The sequence below is a fragment of the Pogona vitticeps genome, chromosome 2 (assembly GCF_051106095.1).
Source record: "Pogona vitticeps strain Pit_001003342236 chromosome 2, PviZW2.1, whole genome shotgun sequence".
Lineage (NCBI taxonomy): Eukaryota > Metazoa > Chordata > Lepidosauria > Squamata > Agamidae > Pogona > Pogona vitticeps.
The window spans coordinates 167,281,270-167,290,180 of record NC_135784.1 but is presented as its reverse complement, the minus strand read 5'-3'; the positions used below and the strand labels follow the sequence as shown (position 1 = coordinate 167,290,180).

Sequence of the window (8,911 nt, the reverse complement as noted above, 5' to 3'; positions counted from 1 at the left end):
CTATAGCTTTTCTGTGCAAGCTTGATATGGTGCTTCGTATACCAGATTTATAGGATTGGGGTCAACTAGGTTCACCCAAAGTTCACTGAGTGACTCTTGGCCAATCACGCCATCTTCATAGGGATGTTGTAGAGGTAGAAGTGGAAGGAGGAAACCATGTACAGGACCCTGAGTCCCTTTGAGAGGAAGAGTAATAATGAGAACATAAACCAAATAAACAAAAACAATTCCATCTCCCTTTGAAGTCTTGCCTGCCCTGCCTCTGTGACATCATCATCATAAGGGCCCACCCCTAATCTCAGATTTCATGTTAGGGGAAATGCTGTTGACCCGGCAGGCCTACAGCTTGGACATCTTGAAACCTCCAATTTACTATTTCCAGCCTGGCTCTTCTGCCTGGAACAGCAGCATGATGGGTGAAATGTATCCCACTGTCTATCTCACTCCAGGAAATGTTACAGACAAGGTTGTTATTGGGGGAAGCTGGGCAAAGTCTCCCTTAATGGGCCTACTGGGATGGCTTGGCAGTGGGCATCAACAATAGTGCTCACAGGAGTGTCAGTCAGTTTCCCACCATGCCCCTGCACTAATGTCAGTGTGGTTTATTGTAGGAAATTAAAGCAGTACAGCCAGTTAGCTGGAATGATTTGGGGTCTGGAGTTAGGATGGTGAAGTGGAAAAGAGGACTGGAGTTGTGCATCTTTAATACTTGTGATTTCTGATTTATAGCTTACCAAATAAGATCAGCCCTCTGCTGGACTGAAACATTACCATGGATGCACAAATGTCTGTTTTGTTTTTAATGGCCCACAAAGGGGATGGAGATGCCAACTTGACAGATAAAAGCAAACAAACCAAAAACCCTGCTCTGCCCCCCCCCCCGTAAGAAGTGAAAAACTACTACTACTACTACTACTACTACTACTACTACTACTACTACTACTACTACTACTACTACTACTACTACTACTTATTTATTTATTATTAAACAAACAAACAAACAAACAAACAAAACCATCAACTTAGCTGCCTTGATTTTAAGCCTTTAAAGGGGGAGGTGTTGCTACAGAAATCAATTTTTTTCCCATGAAATGGAGATTAAGGAGAACACCAGTGATTTACTGTAGATCACTGGTTCTTAACCTTGGGTTACTCAGGTGTTTTTGGACTGCAACTCCCAGAAGCCTCCCCACCAGCTGTGCTGACTGGGGTTTCTGGGAGTTGCAGTTCAAAAACATCTGAGTAACAAAGGTTAAGAACCACTGCTGTAGATCATGCTGGGTTGAAGAGACAGGTACTTGGGCTGCTTAAAAAATTATGTATCCTTTTCTTTTCCAGATCTCTGTGTTCTCTTCCCAAACTTTCCTGCCACTGTTCGTTACTCTCTGACCCTCTCTCCTCCCCAAAACTGCTTGCCATGGCACTCTGCCATACCTTTTGTTTTAGGCTGCCATGCTGTGCCATTAGCAGTAAAAGGACAGCCAGAAATTCAGCAGGGGTATCCCTTCTTGCACCTGTTGCAATGCTGTCTAGCAGTTGAACTTTAGTGGGAAGCACAAGGTTAAACTTTCATCTTTTAAGTTTTGATCAGCAGAAATAAATTTGGCAAACAAGAGATTCAGCCCCCCGCCTTCCACTGCCCACTTAGGGCACAGAGCAGGCTTTGGACACTCTGTCCTCTTCTGAAGAAGAAGTGCAGAACATGGGGAAATCCCTCTCGCGGTTGTGAGCGGAAGGCTGCTGGGCAGCCGGCTGTTGTCTCTTGGGCAATACATTTACTGGGCTAATATGCTGTGTAAGAAAGGCACAGGCAGGGTATGGGCAGGAAGTGAGTGAAAGGAACTTTCCTAGGGTGAGTAGGAAAGCTTGTGGCTGGTTGCTGACTCAGGATCATGAAGTCTTCTGGCTGTCAGATTTTCAACTGGTTTATGTAATCTGTGGTGCTGGGCCAGCATGAGTACTTCATAGCTAACAAGGTGGCGGGGGGGGGGGGGAGGAGAGAGAAAATATTTCCCTACAATTGTTCATTTCCTTCTTCCTGAAATGTTTATCTACAGCGCAAGGGCCAGGTTCAAAACACATATAACCTTTATTGTTTGTTCCTCCCCACCTCAGGTCCCCTCTACAATTTGTTGAGGGTTTCAGCAGCCGAATGCCATCTTCTTTCCCACCCACACCCTCCAGGTATATCTTCCCTGCCATGACTGACACCTGCAAATCTCACTCCGTGTTCCTAGAACAGTCCGTTGCCGTGTCTTTCAGACAAGCCTTCCTCACCAGGCTGTCCAGGAAAGCTACTACATGTTGTCTTGGATTTGGCAGAGGAAGGGTGGGCTATAAATGTAATTAAGGATATTTAAAGGGACACATGATTACTTTTTTTCACCTCAGAATAGAAAGCAATATTTTCAAGATGGGTTTTGTTTTATTTTTAAAGAAAAGATCCTGTGTACCATAGGTAATGCATAGACCAAAGTGGGCAGCTCCGGGGCCAGTTTTCAGTCACCTGGTGTCTTCTGTGAACCATATAGCTCAATAAAAATGCCAGAAAAGAAGGCAGGTATCCATTTAGATATTGATACCTGGTTGTTTTTTTCATGGTAAAGGATGCCGATACCCATTTTAAGGGTGAATCTGTTCTCTTACAAATGCCTAGGGTCATATGGCTTTCTGCCTGTCTGTCTGCAGGTGAAAATATTTTTGGCAGGTGAGTTAGGGTAGCAAATGTTGCTCAAGAAGATGGTTGGGTGGGGGATGTGTGCATAGCTCCCCCCCCCCAGCTGCCTATCCTAACACAGACTCATCTCAATCCCAGAGGTCAGATACTTAGTTATTCATGAATAGGAGTAGGAAACATGTAGTCTGCAAAATGGCATGCAGGCCCTATAGACTCAAATGTGATTCCTCCAGTATCATTGGACAGGGGTTACCATTTGTTACTTTGCCTCAAGCAGCAAAACACTGGCCTGGCCTTGCATTTGACAAAAGCCAGAGAGAGGGACTCTTGACTGAAGAGATATATTCCTTTATTCTCTGATTACACAAATTTTACTTCCCCTGGAAGTTCCAGTGATGCCAGGAAAGGAACCAGTCTCTTCCAGCTTCTCCAAATAGCAGGCAGGAAACAGCAGCGGGGGCAACATGTGACATCTCATCAAATAGGAAGCAGAGAGGCGCCTCGTTAGGGAAATTGCAACAGTTGGGCTATTGTGTGGTGTGGACATGGGAGTGGTGAGGGCTGGATGGGTGAGACACCCAGGAATCCCCAGAGTTTAAATATCAAGAGTTGCCACTGAAGTCAACCTCAGCCAGTCATGCCCCTTCAGACCACGGAAATAATGAGGCACAAATATTTCAGTAGTTACCTTAATATGTTTTTTTTCACCATCCTTGAAGACACCATGAAGTCATATCCTAAAAGTAATAACAAGTGAGAACAAAGTTGCACTAGCGCTGAAAGAAGCAATGGTTTCTTGTGACTGAGATACAGTATTTTTTTAATTAAGGGGAAGAAAGGGAGAAGCAAGGAACACAGTGAATTCCTTTTGCAACACTGTAATACATAATAACAACAAACTCAATAGTTACAATGTTAGAGCTAACTTGTGCTACTTTAACTAACTTGCACTTAAAGATAAACAAATGTTATAATAAGTCCTGGGGATAATCTATTGAAACAACAACAACAACAAAAATTAACACCCTAAACAGCTGGAGCATTGGCACATATGTAGAGGCAGCATCCAGGCTTCTTGAAGGCCACACCAATGTATCAGTGGCAGCACAGTGATGGCGCTGGCATAACTGGAGAAGCTAAGCCCCCCCCCACACACACACACACTGGGCATGAACTGAAAACCGAACCAGTTTGTGTTTCAATTTCCTGGTTGGTTTGTGGTTTATGGCCAACGATGAACCATCACGCACCACCATTTTCCAGGTTTATGTCCATTTCTATTTGTGAATGTATTTGAAGTCCCCCTAGCCTGCAGATACCATATTGTGTCATAGCCTTCTTGACACTGGGGTTTAGTAGGAATGAGGCTTCATTGGGGCTCAGGACCAGACCCTCTTCTAACAAAAATGCTGAAGGTCAGCTCTGTGGTGTAAGATGTGTGGCATTCACCCTAAGTGATATGCATTATTCATGTTATATGTTAATATGGTTGTGAGGCAGAACCATGAGAGGTGCTGAGAGGTGGAGCCTGGGAGAGAACTTGAGGGGGAGTTAGAGAGAGCTAGAGAACAGGATAGTTTGGGGTTTTGAGGCAGAGAGTGTTTAAGGAGTGATTAGGCAGTGATTAGTCAGAGTGTGACCTGTATTGATTAAGAAAGAAGAGATTAAAGTGAAATATTGAAGCTTTGTGTAACTTTAAGAATGTGCTTAAGAATTATTCCTGAAACCACATGTAATCAATAAACCTGTTTCTGTTAAAAAGTCAGTCCTGGATGGACCTTAGTCTTTCATAATAAAAATAAGTTGATAAAAAAAGAGATCAGCTGGTGGCAGCGTGTCAAGGGGCGTGTTGGGATACCTTCATGAGCTCTGGGTTTGGTGAAACAAGCAGGGCCCATGGGGTAAACATCACAATAAGCAAATGGGGAGTGACTTTCCTGCCCCAGACAGTAGCTGTGGCTGGAGACAACCTCACTGTTAGACAGGAGGACAACCTTACTGTCTCAGCTGGCAGGTGCTGGGGGACAGAAAAGGCATTCCTTACCATGGCAGTTCCTTCCTGTTCAGGATAGAGTTCAATGTGCCATGAAATTAGGCCAGCATCTTTCAACAAGGCTGCTGCCCTTAAGTATGAGGGAGGGACCCATCCTGTTGCGAGTATTAAAGGAGGTTTCAACTGCCAGGCTGCCAGCTTCTGTACATGGAATGGAGGGAGATGCCATCAGGTCTTTTACCTCAGGGAACAAACTGCCATAGGCTAGCCCTGGTTGTGACTGACCCCCCTCCCCCACCCATCTCATTCTCTGTAGCCCAAATTAGACTACATGGGACTCCGGGTCAGAAGGTGTGGCTTTCTAGTAGGGCTCAGACCCCAAACCTGACCCATAAGATATTAAAGAGTACTTGACAATTCTTCTGTAATCTACAATAATAGTAGAACTGCAGTGCTAGAAGGGACCCCATGGATCATCAAGTTCAGCTCTTGTCAAGAAGGCCCAGAGGGGAATTGAACTCCCAGCCTCTGTGTCTGCAGCCAGATAGTTCAACCACATAGCTATCCAGCTGTTCAAAGGGAGAGTCACTCTCCTCCTCCTCCTCCTCTTCCAGCATCCATTTCCACCACCACCCCTCTCCCTCCCTCCTCCCTCCCCACATACACACACTCATTGGCAATGGTGTTGCTGTTTCAGAATCTGCTGCTTGACAACCTCTTGAGAAACATATTCTTGATTAAAGTTGTTTGCCATGCAGCCTGTGAAACATTGGCTAGAGAGCATGTTTCAGACTCCAAACTCTCCTCTTCAGCTTTTAATGGTCACCCAGTAAGCAGAAGACGATCTTGAGATCCAATGCATGCCTCAAATTCTGATAAGCTACCAGCAATTCTAGTTTGAAATACAAAAATATTGGGGGGAGGAGGGAGGGAAGTGTCACAGAGAAATGTCTGGAAACAAATAGTGAGCAGATGGTGCCATCTAGTGGCAGAATAGCCTCAGAGACGCAAAGGAGTTGTGATGATGCTTTGGGAGTCTGACGCAATAAATCCCTTTGGTGCTCTGGAAACTTCACTGGTGGAGGAAACAGCTGCCAAACGAAGAGGAAGGGGATTTTTGGTGGGCAGGGGGAAAGGGGATGGGGTAGGGGAAGATATTGCGATTAAGCCCTCCTCCTTGTCCCCATGTCAATATATGGCTGCAACGCCGGGAAATAACGTTCTAATCACGATCACCCACCTGTTTTGTGTGGTTTGGCTTCTATGCCTGGGTCTGTTGATTAGGGAAACAAAAAAATAGACAAGTGGGTTGGTTATTTTTCTTAACCCATTTAACACAGATTTGTTCACAATGTTCTCTATACCACTGAATTGTCAGCTACTATTAATGGCAGGAGAGAATAGACATCTTAGAAGCTGTTCAGACAGTCATGTCTGCCCATGGAGGCCATAGGATGGGAGCAGGAAGTCCTCTTGTTCTAAGGCTGCCGTGAAATGCTACTGTCATGTACTCAGGTTTCATATTAGTTTATACCCCAAAGAGACCCCCCTAGAATTGCCTCCCCAGAGACTGATATGAGTGGAATCCAAAGAGCCTGTGGTTAGCAACACCTTTATTGGACTTTAAGATGTTACAAATAAAGTACATATTTAAGTTCTCTATCAATATGGAAAGAACGGAATATAGCCTTCATTTTGCTTTGTCAGCAATGTGACTTCATGAGCTAAGTGTACTATATCTGGCCCAATTTTATTGAACAACTCGCCTTAATCTCAAGTTTTATACCATCTTTGCCTGATGAAGAGTGCTGGAAAACTCAAAAGCTCACCTTGTTTGTAATTCTGTGACCCATTAATGGTATTTCCCAAACTCAGATGTTGGACGAATGAGAAGACCATTTTTTGTGTGTAATAACACCACATAATCATTCCAGTCTACAGCCCTGGGCATCATAATCCGAAGCAATAACATTCCTCACCTCCGGTGGCACTGGGCTGCTTGCAGTTTTCTCCCCAGAGCAGGCCTGTTTATAAGCAGAAGTTCAAATTACATCTTCCTGCTTGGCTACTTTGTAGGTGAGGAAAGATTGTAACTGAACTCAGCCATTTGGTGCTAGCCTTCGTATAATATAACAGTAAGAAATTCTACACCAGGGCATGTATGTATTGATGTAGTTACTGGAAGAATGTTCATACCTGGATTAGATCCAGTGATGGAGGCCCAGATTTACTGTTTGCAAATAAATCTCTCCTGACACACCTTGTACATTACAGAGCTTGGTATAGCAACTTTTCAAAAAGAGTTTATGCATTACTTATGTTATGAACAGCCAGACTGCCCTTACTGGAAGCAGTTCCAAACTGCATTAGATCTGCTTTGTTCTCACCAGCATAGAAGGAAAAATACAGTGGATTACTCTCTGGTTCTCTTGAGAAGACAATTCTAACGAAGCATCTTGAAAATGCTTGTGGAAATGCAAAAGATGAGACAAAATAATAATTTGCCACATAGGGTAGATAAGGGTTAAACACTTTAAAAATTCTGGTCAAAATCCTTCTAGAAATTCTTCAAAATATTAACAGGAAACACTCGAAAGTAATGTGTTCAGTGTTGTGACCAGACCAGCCCAGCTAGTCACTTTCTGACTTGCCTCTTCTTTTCCCTGGGCTAACCTTAAGTGCAATTATTTGAGCTAAAGCAAAACAAGAAAAATGATTTCTTTCTTTAAAAAGCTTAGAGTGGACTAGATAGGCGGGATATAAAATTAATTAATTAATTAATTAATTAATTAATTAATTAATTAATTAATTAATTAATGGTTGCACGGCACATTTTTAAATTTAAAGTTACAGATAGTCAAAGTAAGCCTGCCCAGGCTAGACTTTGATCTTTCTTTGATACCTAACTATTACATTCTGCATCTTCCTGGAACCTTCATCTCATCTTCATCTATAGTTACAATCTAATGATTTCTCTCAGTTCTTTAGTAATCTTTCTAAATGTAGAAACATTTCTTTCACTCTCAGATACGCTCTCAACTGCTCTTTTTTAAACCGCTCTTCTCTCTAACCCCTCATGTGGTCAATTCTTCTTTTTTTAAATATATAGGTCCTCCTGGCAAATCTTGATTGGCTCTTCTCTGGCATCCATCCATCCAATCAGCTTGTTACAGTTGCTGCATAAACTTTAATAACGTTTACAGCTGTTACTCCAGAGCTAACATTGTCAGTACTGATCACATTGCTTTTGGATGTAACTTAGTAACACCCGCAGTCCCCTAAAAGCAACTAGTTACATACAGCTGCATTATCTGTAACTAGTTACTTCCTAAATTCCGATAAATTGGTAGCACTGACGATACCAAGCAGGGATGTATAGAAGCCGCCTCAACCCAGTACACACCAGAATAAAAGGCACAAAGATTGGGGTTAACCTGCCCAGGTTACTTTGGTGACGCTCTGGCCAAATCCTTGATAGGATTGCTACAGATCTGGTTTTCTATGAAGACCCCATTCCTGTGAATGAGGCAACACAGGCTGCAAGTCTGAACAAAACAGAAGGGCACCAGTGCAGTCTGCAGAGCTGCATATTCCATTTTATTTTTAGCACTTCATTTTAATTTCTTCCTTTTGTTTCTTCTGCCAAGAGAAAGCCCCCATCAACTTTCTAAGGCAGTCCCTGGGAAAGGACTGAGTGAGGACTTCAAAAGGGCAATGGGCATAGTCATCTTCAATTCCTTTCTTTAAAAGGCAGCCCAAGGGAGTCTGTGGCCCCAGCCTTGGTATTCCCTGATGTCGTGGTCTCCCCCCACCCTCCTTACAGTCACTCAGCTGCACTACTCTCGCTTTTCTTGGGGTGTGAGCACCTGGGGGAAGTCAGATGTGGTGGAAGTTTGCTAAAACCATCCCACTCCCCCAAAATCTGTTTCGTGTCCCGATTCCAAGATGTTCTGGACAGTTTCATATAAAAAGGAAATTCCTAAAGCTAGGCATTGAGAACAAGAGCACCAATCCTGTGAGGTACCTACCTGGGCAAGGCTAGGAGTGGTGTTAGTAGCTTCAACCCTCTGAGTCAAAATGAAACAACTTGTTTGGAAGGATTTCTGCAGTCTATTGAAAAAGGAAAGGAAAGGAAAACAATTCAAAAGAATAAAAGGGTAAATGTTCTGAACAGTTACAAGAACCAGTTTTTCAAAAGTTAGGAATAACTGTGGATATACAGCTACAGCATTCAGGAAGAA

The 8,911-nt window shown here is 43.3% G+C and overlaps 1 long non-coding RNA gene across 2 annotated transcripts in view; it reads right to left on the bottom strand.

The window, feature by feature from the left end:
- Positions 1 to 2,330: 2,330 nt before the first annotated feature.
- The window catches only part of LOC110074446 (uncharacterized), an 84,177-nt gene continuing 77,596 nt past the window's right edge, over positions 2,331 to 8,911 (bottom strand). For both annotated transcript variants that reach the window (XR_012084036.2, XR_012084035.2), the window contains exons 2-4: positions 8,699 to 8,780; positions 5,911 to 5,943; positions 2,331 to 3,414 (exon numbers count right to left, since the gene is read on the bottom strand). This is a non-coding gene — a long non-coding RNA (uncharacterized LOC110074446). The remainder of the gene's footprint in view (positions 3,415 to 5,910; positions 5,944 to 8,698; positions 8,781 to 8,911) is intronic.